Source organism: Macaca nemestrina, chromosome 1 (genome assembly GCF_043159975.1).
Source record: "Macaca nemestrina isolate mMacNem1 chromosome 1, mMacNem.hap1, whole genome shotgun sequence".
NCBI lineage: Eukaryota > Metazoa > Chordata > Mammalia > Primates > Cercopithecidae > Macaca > Macaca nemestrina.
Window position 1 is genome coordinate 156,642,594 of NC_092125.1, and position 18,708 is coordinate 156,661,301.

The 18,708-nt window shown below is 38.0% G+C and overlaps 1 protein-coding gene and 1 pseudogene across 5 annotated transcripts in view; both read right to left on the reverse strand.

Annotated features, from left to right (window-relative positions):
• Positions 1 to 18,708, reverse strand: part of LOC105482674 (ST6 N-acetylgalactosaminide alpha-2,6-sialyltransferase 5) — a 187,311-nt gene that overhangs the window by 138,637 nt on the left and 29,966 nt on the right. The gene's annotated exons all lie outside the window — the stretch shown is intronic.
• Positions 1 to 18,708, reverse strand: part of LOC139361880 (adenosine deaminase pseudogene) — a 29,108-nt pseudogene continuing 10,400 nt past the window's right edge.

The window sequence follows — 18,708 nt, forward strand, 5'->3', positions numbered from 1 at the left end:
GTTTGTTTGTTTGTTTGTTTTTTGAGATGGAGTCTCGCTCGCTCTGTCTCCCAGGCTGGCATGCAGCGGTGTATCTCGGCTCACTGTAATCTCTGTCTCCTGGGTTCAAGCGATTCTCCTGTCTCAGCCTCCCAAGTAGCTGGGATTACAGCTAACTGCCACCACGCCTGGCTAATTTTTGTATTTTTGGTAGAGACGAGGTTTCACCATGTTGGCCAGGCTGGTCTTGAACTCCTGATCTCAAGTGATCCACCAGCCTCAGCCTCCCAAAGTGCTGGGATTACAGGTGTGAGCCACAGTGCCTGGCTGTGGGTAATCCTTTTATTCATCTCCAGTTGACAAACAAGTACCTTCCACATGGACTGTCCCAAACCCTGTCCAATTGCTGTAGGTCTCCATTCTCTGTTCCTCATTGTCCACTTACTCTTTTTTTTTTTTTTGCATTATTTCTTCCTTTACAATACATATGCTTTTTATATTCTTTTTCTTACCTTATTTTAGTGGTTGGAAGTTCCAGTACCATACTTAATAAGAATGACACCAAATGTCCTTTCATTGTTCCTGATCTTAAAGGGAAGTATTCAGTCTTACCCTGTTAGGTATGATATATGCTGTATGGGTTTCTGTGTAGATGTTCTGTATCAAGTTGAGTAGGTTCCCTTCTCATTCTTAGTTTGCTGAGAGCTTTTTTCATGAATGGGTGCTGGATACTGTCAAACGCTTTTCTGTGTCAATTGAGATACTCATGTTTTCCTCCTTTACTCTGTTAATGATTTATTGACTTCCAAATGGTGAATTAGTATTGCATACCTCTGGAGTTTTTCAATTGCAAATTCAATTTCATTAATGGTTATAGAATTATTCTGGCCAAGGCTTGGTAGTTTGTAATTTATAAAGAATTGGTCTATTTCTCCAAATTTATGAATGTAAAGCTGCTCATAGTCTCCCATTATCCTTGTAATGACTGCAGAATTTGTATTGAAATCCTTATTTTATTTTTGCTGTTGGTGATTTCTGTCTTCTTGTTTTATAACTTTGTGAGTCTTACTAGAGGTTTATCAGTTTTATTGACTTGTTTTTAAGAATCCGTTTTTTGTTTCATTGATTTTTCTCCATTGTTTTCTTGTTTTATATATCTTACTTTTCTTTGTACTGAAGATCAATCCCCAAGATAGGAAAAGAAGAGCCCCTTTTCACTCATTTTCTTTCCAGTTCTTAGTGTCTTCCACTATCTTTTCTCCATTCTTTCTGTGTTAGAGAAAGGGTGCTTTTCCCTCTTTCCAAGGATAAATTCTCTCTTCCCAGTTTGGTTTCCGTTTTCTCCTCTGGGGCCATGCCACATTTGTAACTTTCTTTTTTCTTTCATCTTCAAGCTATGCCTTAGACTCTAAATTTGTTCCTACTACCAGTCTACCCTAAATAAAGTCTCTCAGGCATAATTCTCACTAAAATATTGTTTCATTCTTTCCTTTACCAAATCTCTCAAGCAGGTAGTCTACATTCTCTGCCATTAGCAGTTCACTTCTCATTCATTATGGCTATTTCCTATTCTCATGGCCATGACTTAACTATGATTAAATGATGGTTTACACTACAGCAACCCACCCTGAGCTCTCTATTCTTCTTTCTACCGTATGTTTTCTGTTTGGGGACTTGGGCATTACTCTATTATTTGTGTTTCCATATTCAAACTCTTCAAGAGAGTATCTGATTGACTTGTCAGTTACTCTCCAGCATAAATATCAGATTGGCCACATCTACTTATAAGATTAGCCCATAGGCTGACTTTGGGCCAGCCACGGTTCCCTGATCCAATCCGTTGTGACCAGTATAAGAAGGTAATGCAGGTACACAGCATGTGACTATGCATAAAAAACTTTTCAGAAGGAGGTAAGAGTGGGAACTTCTATGAAGCACTCAGAGTATACCACAATTTAAAATTCCCAACTGGGTATACTTACAGTGTTAGTTTGGGGTACTGGGCATTTTTAGTAAAGTAGATAAGTTGATTATTCAGTGTCAGACATTATATCTGAACTGGAAGGTTTTTTAAAAAGCCCAAAGATCAGTACTTTAAGATTTAAATTTCTTCACAGTTTCTATGGCATATGCATCTGAAATTCACCAAATTTTATCAGTCATATGGCTGTTTTCTTTTAATATGTCAAAGAATAATGAGACTGATTCATGGAAAGTCACAGAATTGACAGTAGCCTGGATTTTTAAATTTCTAAGTTTTGTTATTTCTTTGTAGAAGGTGAGATTAAAAAAATTCACCAGCACTTCAAAAGCCCAGCTATGTAGAGCTGACTTGAAAAGCTGTTCTAAGATACTTGACTTTCCTTCCCTGGACATGAATGATATGGATACGCTTCCCTTTCCCTTTTCCCTAATTTACATGTGAAATAAAGTCATCACCAGAAAGATGAATATAACACGTCAAAACATGATACAGGACATTATTTCTCACTGCCTTAGTTTTCTGCAAATATTTCCATCTTTAAGTTTCAGCCCAGCTTTCTACCTTATTTAGTGCCATATTTATAGTGTTTTCTCTGATTTTTATTAGCAGTTCTTTGTGAAACTGGTTATGGATCTTTTCTATTATTTTTTTGTACAATGCTAAAAGATTCATTAGTGTAGTAATTCATTACTGTAGTAATACTGCAGTTCTCATTATCACCTTAGCGTCAACTCCCTGATTACAGTTATTTTAGGGCAAGGGTATTCTGATTTGCCAAGATTATAATGAAGAAAAGTCAGAAGTTTATTTTTTTATTTTTTAAAGTAACTAAGAACTCTTGGCTTGATCTTTGGAATTTAGCTTAGCTCAGCCCCCATTCACTCAGCACTTATACTCTGTTAGGCACAGGGGATGTTAAGATGAATTAATACAGGTGCTAAAACCAAAGACTTTATAGCCGAGGAGATGAGACTATTGGATGTACGCTCAGTGCGATCACTGGTAAATTTCCTCTGAAAGACAGAGGAAAGGCACCTTGTCCTTTAATAGAGGGAGTGTCAGAGAAAACTTTTGGGAAAGGAACATACCTGAGTCATGCCTTGAAGACTAAATCGACACCCATTAAGGGAACAAGGTGGGGATTTTCAGCGAGTGGGGGAGCCATCTAGGAGCAATAACAGTGTGAACAATGGCGCACACATTCCTTGGGGCATATGAAAACCTATTAAGCTGCTTGGTACTTCTGGAGAGTAACAAGGCTGAATGGGAAGAGAGGAGCCAAGCAGCCCAAGACAGGAGGCACTGTCCGAGCCAGGCTGAGGCGTTTTCCCTCAATCTTCACGTTATCGAGGCAGCCTGGAAGCTGTTTAAATTGGGAGGGCATGATCATATTTGTTCACCAGAGGGATCAGTCAATCAGCTGCAAGGAAGAGGAATTTGAAGGGGTAAAATCAGAGGCAGTCATCCAGTTCAGAAAGTTCCTCACTCACAATTACAGAGTAAGATAACCAAGGCTTGAGAACCGAGGCATTGCTGAGACAAGAAGAGAGATGCTTACCTGAGGAAATTAAAAGGTAGGATTTTAATGCTGTTTTACAGTATCTTAATGATGTGCTAATAAACCTTATCTATGAATACAAATAAATGGAGAAGTAAACAGGAAATGGATAGAATACAGTCCTTACAATTCTTCAGTGTAGAGGCTACTTTATTTCAGTAAACCTCATTGAAACTCTATGTGCGCCTGTGTGTATGTAACAGACACAGTTCATTTAAGAGTTATCTATGTTGCTGTCCAGCTAAGGAGTGTTTATTCCCTAGGGATCAAAGTACCCAAATCTGCCAAACTCCAAAGCAGTGAGAGGGATGAGGACTGCCTGGTGCCCAGGTGCTTAGCTTGGAGTGTCATTCTTTTTTTTTTTTTTTTTTTTCTTTTGACATGAAGTCTCACTGTGTTGCTAGGCTGGAGTGCAGTGGTGTGATCTCGGCTCACTGCAAGCTCTGCCTCCCGGGGTTCAAGCGATTCTCCTGCCTCAGCCTCCTGAGTAGCTGGGACTACAGGCATGTGCCACCACGCCCAGCTAATTTTTGTATTTTTAGTAGAGACGGGGTTTTACCATGTTGGCCAGGATGGTCTCAATCTCTTGACCTCGTGATCTGCCCGCCTCGGCCTCCCAAAGTGTTGGGATTATAGGTGTGAGTCACCAAACCTGGCCTGGAGCCTCATTCTTTTGACTTTCTCTTCTATTACTGATGTTGTGGTAAAAATGACCAACACACTAGAAGCATTTTCATTAGAGATCTCTTCTTTTCCTCACTCTCAGACTGGAATAGAAGCCAGAAAAAAGATGTCAGGCACATTATCAGCTTCATTCTCTTCTCCAACTCTATTTTCTAGAAAGATGGTAATTTCCACCGAGCTGATTAACATTTTTTAAAAATAATTCTTCATATGTTACCTAGTGTGACAGTTAACTTATGTGTCAAATTGACTTGGCCATGGAGTGCCCAGACATTTGATCAAACATTATTCTGGGTGTTTCTGGATGAGATAACCATCTGAATTGGTAGACTGAGTAAAGCTTACTCTGCTCCCTAATGTGAGTGGGCCCCATCCAATCAGTTGAAGACCCGAATAGCACCAAAAGGCCCAGTAAGAGGGAGCACCTACTATTGACTGTTGAGCTGGGACATGGGTCTTTTCCTGCCTTTGGACTCAAACTGAAAAACTGGCTCTTCCTGGGTCTTCAGCCTGCTAGCCTTTGTATCAGAACTTATACCACTGGCTTGCCTGGGTCTCCAGCCTGGAGACTGTAGATCTTAGGACTTCTTAGCCTCATAATCACATAAGCCAATTCTTTATAATAAATACACACATACAAATATAAATATACATTTATATATAATGCCTATTGTTTTTGATTTCCTGGAGAACCCTGACTAATACACTACTATACCTAGGCAATAAATTTTCTACTAAAGAAAAACAAGACACCAAAATTTTACATTATTTATAACCTCATTACTCAGAGGCAACTAGAATATTGTGTGTAAGTTGGGAGTTCAGTTTTCCAAAAAAATGAATCGTAGTGTACAGATTTATTAGTTATCCTAGATCAATAATAGATTATGAATGAATAGACGTTTTGACAATATTGACAATGTTTAGCCTAATTTTTCCTTGCTTGAGTTTAGCAATGTTTAATATTGCTAGCAAGTCAGTTTTTGTCTATCATGAACCTTACTCTTATGTGTTTTTTTAGTTCTTTTAGGTTTATCTTGTGTCAATTGCTTATAACTGTAATGCTCATTCTAGGTTAAAGTCAAAATAAAATATTTGTTTTAATGTACATGCAAAGAGCAATAATAAAGTAGATGCATAAAAACTGGGTTCAAGGCAGGATGAAATAATGAGGTCAAAATTTCCTTTTCCAAATCAAAACCTGTATAGTTGAAGGAAGTGGAACTCATAGGCTTGCCCACCTGACTTTTCATTCACCGTGAGGGAGTTATTCTAGGAGGAACGAATTCTGGAGAAGTATAGCAATTCTGTTTAGAATTTCTATTTTTCTTTTCATTTGTCCTGTTAATCATTTACCAATGTACTCTGTTGATATTTATACTCAATTTTTAGTGGCATTAACACTGATTATCAACAAAGAATTATTTACAGGGAAATTATACTAACATTATTTTGGTTGAACCAAACATAAGAAAAAACTCATTGTTTGGAACATGAAGCCATAGCCATGGTAACATCAAGGTATATACTAATTACAAGAAAAGTACCTAAAAAGAAACAAAAACCTCATATTCCATATTGGTAAACACAATCCTTTTTTTTTTTAAAGGCTTATGACACACTGTCTAGATTTTAAACAGAGCATTAAAAGAGAAATATGGAACAGTTTATTCAAGCCTTGTGGTTTCTCCTTATTGAGCACTAAAGATTGTTTCAAGTTCCCATCCTTTAATAATTCATTAGTTTTCTAGTGGAAACTAAAATCTTGATGTTTAAAGAAACATCCCTACATCAAAAAATAAAGTAAAATTTAGAACAGGATGACAACTGGAGGAGAAAATTTTTTGATCATAAAAGTTTTCAGTTCTAGTCCCTAAGACCAATGTATAGCATCTGAATAGGACATACAGATTTTTTTTTCATTCCTTAAAGAGAATTAAAGAGAAAACAAGAAGATTGAGAATTTCTTTGTAAATGTGTAGTTGCTTTTAAAATGTGGAACAAGGGATGAGTCCTTTGGAGACAAAGGTGAAGCAGCTGCACGTAGCTGGATGAGGCTGGCTTAGTCCCGTCCCTCCCAGTTGTGTCATCCGTGCCAGCTTCCTACTTGCAAACTCGTGTCTCAGAAATACTTATGAGAACACAGGTACAGGAGTGCTTTCAATCAAAATTTGGATTCCCTTCTTGGTTTAAAGGTAAAAGATACTTTTTTCCTAAAAACTATGAACTACAAAAGCAAGGAAAAGTTAGCGATCTATTCTACAGGAGTATTTCAATGAGGTTTTTTTAAAATGCAGATGGCTAGATCAATCTTGCCTTTATTTTGGTAGAAAACATGTCTTCTGTTAACATTCCAAATTCTCAAGTAGAAAAAATGATTATTATTACCACCAAGGAAGTTTTATAAATGTGTTAAAATCTTAGCAGTATCAGCCTGAAGTATTTCCTAAGTGAGCGTATGTTCTGTCTTCTAATAGAAAGTGCAGTTTTTAAGAGCTGAATGTAGATCAATGGACTTTTCTCTCAGTGCACATGAAATTCTAGAGGCGAAAGGATTAGCCTGATGAATGCCTCATTTTTATCATGTACAATTGTAGTGGGTGCTGAACTTGAATTACGCTCTTTTTTTTTGGCCTTGACCACTTATTTAAATATACCATTTACCTAATGTATAGTCAGAGGAGCAGAATTTTATAATCACTGGGATTTTGAAAGGCATATAAATTACCACTGTCTGTGTCTTTACATCAACATAAATATCTCCAACTGTATGGATACAGATGTTAATACTGATAATACGCATCCTATTCACGGTATTAATAAATGCTTATTCACACTCACATTGATAACAACCTACAGAAAAGGTATCATTAGAAGCATATGATCAGTATTTTATAGTTTAAAATTAATATTGAAACTTTATAAGTGTTTGAGCAGTCATCAAACTGATATTTTAAAACCAAGATTTCCAAATCTCTGAGTTAGAACAGTCAAAAATATGAAACCTCTTATCTATGTCTAAATAAAAATGTTTGGTTGATTTCTTTGGGCAATCAGTTTTAGACAGCTAAAATGCTTTCCCCTGAAATTACAATATTTACTTAGCTTTTATTTTTTTTCAAAGATTAAAAAATCACACATCTTTAACCACTGCAATTGTGACACTGCATATCACCACCCGCGTTTTCTAATTTCATGATTGCATATATTTACACAAATTATATAAATAAGATGCAATTACAATAATTACAGAGGAATAGGCAACAATTGAAAAAAATACAAATTCTCACTAAATGATATGAAAATTGTCAGACAAACCCATACAAGAATAGAAACTACTTTAAGATGAACCCAACCAGACAACAGCAAACAATCCAGCCAAACACCTTAGTCTCAACAACTTGAAACATGTTACACTGGGAGACCTGAGGCTTAAGGCTTAAGGGTAAAGTTCTTTTCCCTTAAAATTTGTTTCCCAGTCCTAGAATGTGAATGTTTAACGTCTTGACTTTCCTAAACATATTATGACTACAGAACCTTTTTCCTTGGTGTTTTCTTATTGTTATTTCAAAGAAAAGGGAAGGATAATCACAAAATTAATGAAAAGCAAACACACTACAGACAATTCTATGGAGTTGTAATTAGGAAAGAGCAGGTCCTGCTATGATTTTGTTGTCCTTTTCTCCAACTGTATATATCATTTTCAATGATTCACAGTCTAAGAATGTTATTTGTCCAATTTATTTTGCTTTTAGTTAAGAATATTCATAAGACAAATTATGCAACTCATCCATTTGAGAGCTCTATATATTTTCCTGTAGTGTATTTTATTTGCATTGAATTTCTCACTTTGTTTTATATTGCAGACAAATATTCTTTTTTTTTTTTTTTTGCATGCCATCAGCCATGGGCTTCTTTATTAAGCACCAGATTTTCAGTACAAGTTGCCACAGAAGGAGGGTTTCAGATTCAACCATGCCCATGTGCAAGGGCGCTGGTCCCTGGCCAGGGCACATAATCAGAGACGTGATACGGCCATGCCGAGGTATACGTGTGTGCAGAAATGGACACACAGGCTTCAGGAGCATCAGTAACTGACGATTGAGATCATGGTCTTCTTGGAAGGAATACATGTAAAAATGTTGCTCAGCCCCACAGAGTTGGGATGACTCCACAGGGCGAAGGCTTGGAGGGGTGGCATCTTCAGAGGTGGTGCCCTGCAGAGGCTGAAGGTGGCATCCAATAGGCTTTATAGAGCAGGTTGAAAAGCTCCCTCTTCTCATCTTCTGGGAGGAAACTAGATTTGGCTGCATTGATGTTCAGCCTCTTAAACTCCTCTTCAGTAAAGCCCACGTCCCATTTGGTCATATGGTAATCAGTGTCGAGGGTGTACTTGAAGATGAGCGGGTCGTCTGTGTTGAGTGAGTAGTTAGCCTTGTCATTTTTGAGCCGAACGACTGCATGCTCTGTGTCCGGCTTCCAGGCACCAGTGAGGTAGCTGGACCAGGGGCAGATCTCGAAGTGCATGTTTTCCTGCCGCAGCCTGTCATAAAGGGCCTGGTCTTCCAGAGTGTGGTAGCCATGTCCCAGCCGCTCTGTCTTGAGTATGTCCACAGCCTCTTTTACTACTTCGGCTAAGCCCACCTCCCCAGCGTGGACAGTACAGTGAATGCGGCTCTTCACAGCCTCCTGGTAGGCCTGGACATGTCCAGGCAAGAGGTTGCTTCCTAGGATGGTCTCATCTCCAGCCAGGTCAATGGCCACCACGGTCTACTGCTGGTACTTCTTACACAGCTCCACCACGTCAGGGAACCAGTTGGGCTGGTGGCACATGCAGCACAGGATGGACCAGGCCTTGACCCCGAAGTCTCGTTCCCGCTCCTGCAGGCCCTGGCCCACTAGGACCACCACCTCGTCTGGGGTGAGGTCCCCTTCAGCCTGGTTCCAGGGGATTGGCTCCACTTTGGAGTTGGCAAGCAGGTGCGGACTGTACCGCACCTCCACGTACACCACACCTTCTTTGGCCTTCATCTCTATAAACTCATAGGTGATCCTTTTGATAGCCTCCCGGCAGCCCGCAATAACAGGCATGTAGTAGTCAAACTTGGCCAGGAAGTCCAGGAGGGTGAGCAGCTTGTCCATGCCAATGACGTTCAGCAGCCCCTCTGCTGTGTTAGCTGGGAGGGCGATCCCTCTCCTCCTGCCATAGTATAAGATGGTTTCAGGCTTGATGGCTCCGTCTAGGTGGACGTGCAGTTCTACTTTGGGCTTGTCGAAGGCAGGCGTCTGGGTTATGGTGCCCGCATGCGCCCAGGCGCTGCTCCCTCCGCCTATGCTCTCCGCCCGTCTCTGCCGGCTCGGTGGCCACTTGGCTTTCTCTGGGGCCCGACAAATATCCTTAACATAAAAATTGGAAAGTTTGCCTCGTTGTTTTCTTTTTGCAACAATTTTACTAGATCTACGACCGTGTCTTGCCAGCCTGTGGCAGTGAAAAATTAACATTTTGACACACCATACGTCTTCACAAAAGAACTTAGATTTGTCCCCATCCTAGCTTATTCATAGTTCCTATGTTTCAGTCACTATGCTGAGTTCCTTATTTACGTTATATTTTATGTAACACTTCATAACAACCCTGCAAGATGATCTTTTATAACAGCAGAATCCTCATTTTTACAGGTGTAGAAACTGAGGCTTTGAGAGTGTAAGTCAGAGACAGGTGTTGGCAGTTATAGAGTTTTTGAGCCAAGATGTGGATTCTGGCCTATCTTAAGCATTTATATAGACATTTCTGATTTCCAACACTGCACTAGATACAAGGTTGTGAGGATACAAAGGTGAATAACACATGGTCACTGCCTTTGAGGCACCTAATGTCTTACAGGTAAGAGAGATACAAACACCAATAATTTCAACATAAAATGAAAAGTGTTGAGAGAAAGGCCTGAAGAGTTTTTACTGTGAAACAGCTTTCTTAAGGCAATATTAGATGCTTCATGTGTTTTACCATATGGCAGCATAGCTATAATAACCACTGGGTAGTGATGATTTCAAGTAAGGATAAATCAAATTCCTTAGGAAATAAAACTAATATATAACTTCAGAAAATAAAACTTCAATTTCTTAGAGCATCAAAGAATTGCATAGAATTGTAAATTCACTGATTAGATGATTAATGGAAAAATCTATTTATTAATTCATTAACAAATGATCATTAAGTACTTGCTCTGGGCCAGGTGATGTGGCAGACTTTGAAGACGTGAGGATGAACAACAAAGACAAGAGCCCTGCTGTTACAGAGCTTACCTCAGAGAAACCCAACAGACTGTGTTAGGTGCTATGTGAAGGGAGTGCTAGGGAAGCACTCAGGCAAAGGTCTAACCTAGGTGTCCTGAAGGAAGTGAGGTCTAAACGGATGCTATAAAGTAGCCAAGCACAAAAGAGAGCTAACAGCCTTGTGATCTGGAGGAAACCTGTTGTGTAAAAGTCTTGAAAGAAAGTGCTATGATCTGAATGCTGTGTCCCCCTCAAATCCACATATTGAAATATAATCACCCATGTGATGAGGTTACGAGGTGAGGCCTTTGGGAGGTGACTGGGTCATAAGGGCAGAGTCCTCATGGATGGGATTAGCACCCTTATGAATGAAACAGGCTCCAGAGATCTGCTTTGCCCCTTCCACTATGTGAGGACATAGTGAGAAGCCCCCATCCATGAACCAGGAAACAGGTCTTCACCTGACATCAAATCTGCCACTGCCTTGATTTTGGACTTCCCAGCCTCCAGAACTGTAAGACATACATTTCTATAGTTTATAAGCCACTCAGTTTATGGTATATTTTGTTATAGCAGCCTGAACAGACTAAGACAGAGAGCACAACAAAAATAAGAACCTGAGAGAAATTTAGTCTGCTTGGAGCCATAGGTGGGAAAAGGAAAATGTTAAAAGGTAAGTAATAGATAGTATCATCAAAAAAAATCTATTTTATTAAAAAGGTTTTGTGCTAATTGTGCATGTAGGAAATAAACCCTTCCAGAGATTCTGCAGGTGGTTCTGCGTGCTAGAAACATCTCAAGTGTTCCCATAAATATAATGCATCAAATTAATATTTTTAGCATTCCTGATTAACAATGTATGAAAACATGAACCAACTATAGAGGAGGGGACTGGGACAATCTTGAGACTAAAACTTAAGTGAGCTAAGGCTGTAGCTAGAATACACTAGGTGAAGCAGAGGTCAAGACAAAGTGCAAGTATCTGTCCTCACAGCGCCATTTATAAGACTCCTCCTTGCTTAATAGGAGGAAACCTCATGTCAATGAAACACATGGCATCCAGGGATAGGGGCATGTGGACCCTTGGGTAGAGTTGGAGGAATTTAAACTCAGGACAAAGAGTGAGAAGATGTGGGCCTACACTTGCATGGTAAAGTACAGCGGCTTCCCAGAGTGTAGTGATGCAAGAAACTGTGGAGCAGGACTTTCTGTCACTAGTACAGGTACAGCCAGTGAACACTGACTAAATGTCTCTTCTACTTGTCATTGTTACTTCACAGAAAGAGCCTTTGTCTTGGACGTAGTGGTTTTTCTAAGTTGGCTTGCACTGTTAGCAAATGTGACAGCCTGCTGCCTCAAGTGCTTTTTCTGTCCCTTACTGCCAACAAGCAGGGTTGGGTGTGCTCAGAGATAATAGGAATAGGAGGCTTCACATCAGCGAGAGTAGTAAGCAGGGTCAAGATCAGAGTATATAGAATCTTACAAACCATGTTGAGGAGTTCCTCCTAAGAACAGAAACCCAAAGAATGGTTTTGGTATAGAAATGGAAAAAATGAGAGTTGAATCTTGGATCCCTCCCATGGTAACAGCTTGAAGGAGGCAAAAGAGTGAAGGGCTACAAGAAGACTCATTAGCAGAATGTTGAATGGTAGAATGATAGTGGTCCCTCTATATGGGCAACAGTGGGTTGCTGAAAGTGAGTAGATTTAGGAAATAAATCGCAAGTGGCCTGTTGGGGTGTGTGGCATCAGTGATGGCAGAATCCAAGGTTGACAACTAGATGCATGATTTTGGAAACTGGCTTAACAATGATTAATAGAAAAAATAATGAGAAAATAGTGGTAAAGGGCCAAGATGGGTGAGCAGGAGAAGGCTGAGATGATGAGTTTTACTTAGAATATGTTGAAATAAGGTACCTATGGGGCATTCAAGGGGAGTGTCTAGTAAGTAGTTGGATATGCAGATCTGCAGCTCAGGAGGGAGACCTGGGGTTGAGATATAGACAAATATTTTGCATTAATTTATACACACTTCTAAGCAAAAGAGACGAGTTCAATTTCCAAACATATACACCTTCCTATTTAAGAGAACTTTCTGTTTATATCCCATGTTATCAATCAGAAGTATCTTCATTAATTCTTGTCATACCTGTACTCAACAATCAAAAAATTATAGAAGGATTACTATTTAATAATGATATCCCTCTAAAATTAAACATTTTAAGTGGCATTAATTCTCTTTTCCATCTTATACAGACTTTCAAGAATAATTATCTGATCAGGAAGTTCAAAAGTTCAGATACTATTTTAACCACCTTTCTCAATTCAAATGCTTACTTCACCTTTAGCAACAGTCAGGAAAGACACTGCCACTTCATTTCCCCCATAGAGGAAATGATTCTTGAAAAATGCTGCCAAAAAACACCAGTGTGAGAAACCTTAATGAAGTGGCTTTATTCTAGCTCTTGGAAAGCCCACTTTGGTTAGGGGTATGCAACTTTTCTTGTCATATTCTCCATCTTGAAAGGGCTTTTAACTCAGATATATCACTGCCCAACAGAAAGAAGTGTTGGCAGGCTTTTTTAAAAAACATTACTTGAAATATTTTGTTGCCAGATAACAGCTTAAATACCATTTGCTACTCCTCAGTTAAGAAAAAGAAAAAGGAAGGGCTCATTATGGCTTTTCTTCCTCCGAAATGATGCTCTTTAAGACAAGAGCATCTTGTTTGCTTTCAAGCAGTTGGGTCATGCTAATGTTCTGCATGTTTCTGGAGCAGGGAATTCAGCAATAGCACGATCGAAGGCACCTTTCTCCATCTTAACACCAGCTAAAAAAGCACTCCCTCTAAGGAAAGCCTGCAGCAAATTAAAGAGATGAATTTATTGCTCCCTTCCCTCAAATATTCCTGTATATGTCAAATAAACCTAAATATACCCCAGCGCATTTATTGGAAATATTTTCTTGATAGTTTATACATGGACCCCTATTTGCAAAAGACTGACTCAAGAAACTAAGATTTTATTCTATGAAAATAACTTTGCAATACGGAAGTTTTGTCTTTACGAGTGGAAAATATATTTTTAGTCATTATCAACACATAGCATTTTTAGTATTTCACAGAACTCAAAGAAAATCCCCTTCACTCAATCACCATTTGAAGAACAGTGCCCTGATAGTTAAAATTATTTTCCTTAATAATTAATAAGCAAGAATAAGGCTGGTTTCTGATTTGGACATAAGCATACAGTGGAGAAATACACTGTTCCCTTCCCATTTGCACCCATCTATACCTTCTGTCTCTAAGTAAATTTGAGGGGAGGGTGTCTCACAGCCTGACCCATGCAGCAGGGAATGGCCACAATCATCGTTAACCTGACATTAGGAAGAACAGCTGGACAGTTTGCTTCCAAGATAATAAGAACGAAATGGCTAGGCTGGAAGGGGTGTGCTCTTTCCATGCCCAGGAAATCGTAGCCCCATAACTCTGACTCTTGTAAGGGGTTATCCTGCCACCTCACCCTTCCTCAGAGTCTCTACTCCTTTGAATAAGCATTAGAAATAAACACGATGTGCTCGCTGTCTTTAGGGAAAGTAAACAACAACAAGGCTATTTAGTTTCTTTTTCATTTCACCTTTGTCAAAGTCTAACTTACATAGAGAATGGTGCATAAATAACAAGTGCACAACTGAAAGTATTTTCATAAAGTGAACACCTCATATAAACAGCACCCTGATCAAGAAACGAAACACTGTCAGCACCCCAAAGTCCCTCCTCTCCTCCACTTGCCCATTCACAACCCCCCACAAGGACATATACTAATCTGTCTTCCTACAGCATAGATTCATTTAGCCTATTTTTGAACTTTATGTAAATGGGATCATATAGTTTGTATGTCTGTTAATGACTCTTTTTTTTTTCGTTTAGACAGTGTCACTCTGTTGCCCAGGCTGGCGTGCAATGGCACAATCTTGGTTTACTGCAACCTCTGACTCCCAGGTTCAACCAATTCTCCTGCCTCAGCCTCCCAAAGTCGCTGGGATTACAGGCATGAGCCATTCTGCCCAACTAATTTTTGTATTTTTAGTACAGATGGGGTTTTGCCATGTTGGCCAGGCTGATCTCAAACTCCTGACCTCAAGTGACTCACCCGCTTCAGCCTCCCAAAATGCTTAATTACAATCCTGAGGCACTACGCCTGGCCGAATAACTCTTTTCACTCAATATTAGGTTTGTGGGATTCATTCATATTGTGTGCTTTTGTAGTTTGTTCATTCTTGTTGCCATATGGTATTCCATTATGAATATACCACAATTTATTTGTCCAAATATTGATGGATTTTGGGGCTAATAAACTGTGTTGTTATGAACATTCTTGTACATGTCTCTTATTAAAGGTATGGATTCCTGTCACAGCACCCTTAACCATGAATTTGAGTCCCTTTCCCTTTCTCTTCTCAACTGAGCTCTAATATAACCTTCCTCTGCAAAGACCAGATCCCTTATTGACCTCACAGACATGTGTAGTAGACTTTCACCCTTCTTACCATCTGGTGTCTATTCATCCTTTTCCCAGGAAAATGACCTATTTACAGCCCAAGTATTCAGGTGAAATTTCTTCCCCAGAAGCATGCGGCTTGGGCCTATGCTGGTTAGAGCATCACATTCCTGTTTCATTTTTACAATTTAGATAAAATTCACAGCTGTGTGAATTCACCCACTAAATTCACTAAACTGGATGACTTTAGTTTATTCAGAGATATGTGAAACCACCCCCACAATCAACTTCAGAACTTTTTTTTGCCCTTTAGCCATCAATCTTCTATCCACACATCACCCCCAGCCCTGAGCAATCACTAATCTACTTTCTGTTCGTATGGATTTGCTTATTCCAGACATCTCATATAAATGGGATTATATAATATGTGGTCCTTTGTGGCTGTCTTATTTAACTTAGCATAATGGTTTCACGGTTTCAAGTTTCCTTCGTATTGTAGCATCTATCACTAACTACTGTATTTCATTGCATCTTATGGCCAAATAACATTTAATTGTATGGATACGCCACATTTTATGCCACATTTTGCTTATCTATTCAACAGTTGACACACATTTAGGTTTTTACCTTATGATTGTTATGAATAATGCTGTTATGAATAATGCGTTTGTCTACAAGTTTTTTGTAGCTAGATATTTTCATTTATATTGGTATATACCTGGGAGTAGAACTACTGGGACGCATGTAACTCTATGTGTCACCATTTCAGGAATTGCCAGGTCATTTTCCAAAGTGACAGCATCATTTTACATTTTCACCAGCAATGTATGAGAGATCTAATTTCTTTCCATCTTTGCCAAAAGTTATCATTGTATCTTTTGAATACAGCCATCTTAGGGGGTGTGAAGAGTTGTTTCTTTGTGATTTTGATTTGCATTTCTCTGATGGCTAATGATGTTGAGAATCTTTTCATGTGTTTTGTCTATTTGTATGTCTTTTTTGGAGATATGTCTATTGAGATTCTTTGCCCATTTTAAAATTGAGTTCATTTGTTTTATTATTGAGTTGTATGGGTCTTTATATATTCTGGATACAAGTTCCATAGGGGATATATAATTTGAAAATATTTTCTCTTATTCCATGGGTTGTCTTTTTACATCATGATAGCATCCTTTGAAGCACAAAAAATTTTAATTTTGGTGAAAACTAATTTTTTGTTGCTGTTGTTGCTCATGTTTTGGGAATTATACCTATGAATTCATTGTCAAATCTGAGCTCATGCAGATTTACCCCTGAGTTTTCTTCGAGGAGTTTTATAGATTTATATGTACATACATTTTAGATTTACATCTTTTATCAGTTTTGAGTTAATTTTTCTATATTGTGTGAAGTAAGGGTCCAATTTCATTGTTTTACATGTGGATATACAATCATCCTAGCACCATTTGTTTAAAAAATATTTTTACTGAATAACCTTGGCACCCTTGTTAAATTTGGGTGACCAAAGACATATAGATTTATTTGTAGACTCTCAATTCTATCCCATTAATCTATATGTTTATCCTTATGTTAGTAACATATGTTTGATTATCGTCACTTTATTGTAAGTTTTGAAATTGGGAAGTTGTGAAATTTGAAAGGCCTTCAACTTATTCTTTTTTTTAAAGATTGTTTTGACTGTTCTGGGTTCCCTGCAATTCTATATGAATTTTGGGATCAGCTCACCAATTTGTACAAAGAAGCCAACTGGCCTACAGAATCCCAGTTGCAACAGAGATTGCACTAAATCTGTAGATCAATTTGAGGAGCACTATTATCTTAACAAGATTAAAATCTTCCAGTTCAGGAACATGGGCTGTTTTTCTACGTATATAGATCTTCTGTAATTTATTTCAGTAATGTTTTATAGTTCTCAGAGTATAAGTCTTACACTTCTTTTGTTATGGTTATTCTTAAATATTTTATTCTTTTAGATGCTATTGTAAATAGAATTATTTCCTTCATTTCAGATCATTTATTTCAATTATATAAAAATATAATTAATTTTTGTATGTTGATCTTGTGCCCTGCAACCTTGATGAAATCATTTATTGTTTTAACAATTTTTGGTGTATTCTTTAAAACTTTCTTTATAAGTTCATGGCCCCTTTTTGCTTTTTTTCTTTTAAAGAAACAATCACAATAAAGAGGGAATCAGATGATCTCAATGTATCATTTTATAACACTTTTCTGGATATGAGAAGGTAACATTTTCTGATCCAGAGGAAAAACATGAAAAAGGAATTAAGAGGAGAGTGATACGTTCCACTTTCAGAGTTGACTGTGCAACTGGGCTGTCCAAAAAGATATCATGCATAATATTTGCTATTACAAATATGTTGTCCCATTTTATATGGCTATCTCATGTACACACTCAAGAGAAACTTAAAATCAACTATAAAATAAAGTGAAAAAGCAAAATCCAAATCAACAAAGATACTTTGGGAACTCTCAAAAAGAATAAACAGAATTTTATTTGTTACACTAAGCAAAGAATCAAGAAAATGTTAACCAGTTCAGAGGACCAAATGGAACTTCTCCGCATGTAGAAAATTCACTCATAGGTAGCACAAAACATTTCTCATGCAAAAGGCCTTATATTCCCAAAGTATCCTGTTCTCTTCTTCGTTATTTATCAGCAGTTTTTGAAAGTACCATATTTTATCCTCATGTTTCTCAGATACACTGTTTGATGACTTGTAATAAAAGCACTAAAATGATACTACAGTAGACTCTAAGAACATGTATCACCACAACCTGACTTGAATGCTTCCACATAAAAACCTAAGTGCTAACCCATACTTAACAGTGCCCACTGCTCCCTGGGCTGGAGACAATCTCAGTGCTGCCCTCTCATGGCAGATGCTGAGAGGGCATAGGTAGGTATTGGCAGGAGTAACCATGCTCCCTTTGCAATTGGGAAAAGCCCTAAAAGGCTGACCAGTATGTTGTGATGTGTAGTAAGACTTTTCATTCTACAGAGAATACATTGGTGACTAAGAAAGCACAATGTATCCTATGAATCCATAATTATTTACATCCTTGGAATATTTTGTGGCTCTGAATTGATGTGTATAAATTTACCAATTATGTGTTTTCATCAGAGAAGGATGTTGGAATTAATGTACCACAAACGCTTATTGCAACTATTCCATCTCCTCAATCTGTAAGTTCTAAAGCAAAACATCTTCTCATTCAACACTACTGAGGAACTATGTAAAATATTTACTTACGTGAGAACTACACTGACATCTAGGGAGGCTAACAATGTGCTAACTGTAAATAACATCTTATTTGTTAAAACACTGATGTTCTGAGAACATATTAATCCATAAGACTGTCTTATCTCACAGTTCCTTATCTCAATAATTATATATTCCGATAATTCTAAACAAATCAATGTGATTAAACTATGAAAAAATATTCACTAGTAATAAATGTATCTAAATATGATTTTTAAATTACTGAGGAAATAAGAAACATGTAAGAAACATAAGAAAGGTTATTCTTATTTGCAAAATGTAAAAATGAAAAATCTGAAAATATAATGGTTTTTATGTGTGTTCACTTTTGAAATGAGATTGATCGCTTCCTTGCTTTCATTTTGTTCAAAGTGAGGATGCTCAACTGCTTTGACTAGGTATCAAAGGAATTTATTAAAATTCTAGAGAGAAACCCAAATAATTGGCT